This window comes from Dermacentor silvarum, chromosome 2 (genome assembly GCF_013339745.2).
Source record: "Dermacentor silvarum isolate Dsil-2018 chromosome 2, BIME_Dsil_1.4, whole genome shotgun sequence".
Lineage (NCBI taxonomy): Eukaryota > Metazoa > Arthropoda > Arachnida > Ixodida > Ixodidae > Dermacentor > Dermacentor silvarum.
In genome coordinates, this window is record NC_051155.1 from 3,945,302 (window position 1) to 3,946,743 (window position 1,442).

Here is a 1,442-nt window from a genome sequence, read left to right on the forward strand (position 1 = left end):
GGCCAAATGACTTTCTTGGACATAGTTGAAGGCTTAAGAGTGGGCTTGAATGTGTGCGGTACGCCAAACACGAAACAGCAATCTGGTCACTGTTTCGTTGAGGGGTGGTGTTTGTCTCGGGAATATCTCTTTGTGCTGTGATATATGCACATGTGAGGCCAGGTGATGTGTGGCCCTTGTTTCTGTGGTTGTATAATAATCTTTCTTCACTTTCTTTCATTTCGACCTGGCTAACATGATAAGCGAAAACCCAAAGAAATTTTGGCAAATCATTAACCCGCTGCCATCACGCACTATCTCCTTCCCGAATGAGCAGGGCGAAATTTTATCCGACTCTGACATTGCTAACACTTTTAATGCAGCCTTTTCTTCAGTGTTCACTAAAGAACCCGACACTCCTTACCTACATTTCTTGCGCCGTCTCTACCTACAATGCCGGCTATCACTTTCTCGATACATGGAATTTCAAATATAATAGATAATATTAAACTTTCGTCATCCGCAGGTCTCGACGAAATCACATCGAAATTTTTAAAAAACACCAAGTTCATCTCTGCGGCATGCCTAACATTGTTTTCACAGTCACTGTCTTCTGGAAACCTTCCGAAAGAGTGGAACATGAGCAAGGTCGTTCCAGTCTACAAATCGGGCAATAAAAATGTGCCTTTGAATTACCGCCCTATTTCCATCACATCGGTGCCCTGTAAGATCATGAAACATGTCATATACACCCATATAATTAACTTCCTTGATACTAACAATTTCTTTGACCAATCCCAGCACGGATTCCGCAAGGGACTAACTTGCGAAACACAATTGGCTATTTTTCTTCACGATCTACACTCAAATCTCGATATTAACATACAAACTGACGCAATTTTCCTTGACTTCGCAAAAGCATTCGACAAAGTAGCTCACCAACGACTGCTCCTAAAACTTTCTCGGTTAAATCTACATCCTACAGTTTTAACATGGATCGAACAATTCCTTACTAATCGCATGCAGTCGGTGTACATCAATAACAATACTTCTGAGCCCCTACCCGTAACGTCAGGCGTCCCCCAGGGCTCTGTATTAGGCCCCCTCCTATTTTTATTATACATTAATGATCTACCATTACACATGTCGTGCAAAATCTGCATGTACGCTGATGATTGTATCATTTACCGCTCAGTTACTAATAATAATGATCAAATTGCCCTTCAGGAAGACTTAAACAACATTCAAAATTGGTGTCAACGTTGGTTAATGGTCCTAAACCCTACCAAATGTAAAGCAATGTCGTTTTCTCGCCGTTCTAACCCTTTGGTATTTCAATACGAAATCACTAACGAACAAATTGAGTTTGTAAAGAATTATAAGTACCTGGGTGTTACCGTCTCAAATGATCTGGACTGGTGTCTGCATGTGACTAACGTTATCTCTTCAGCTAACAAATCACT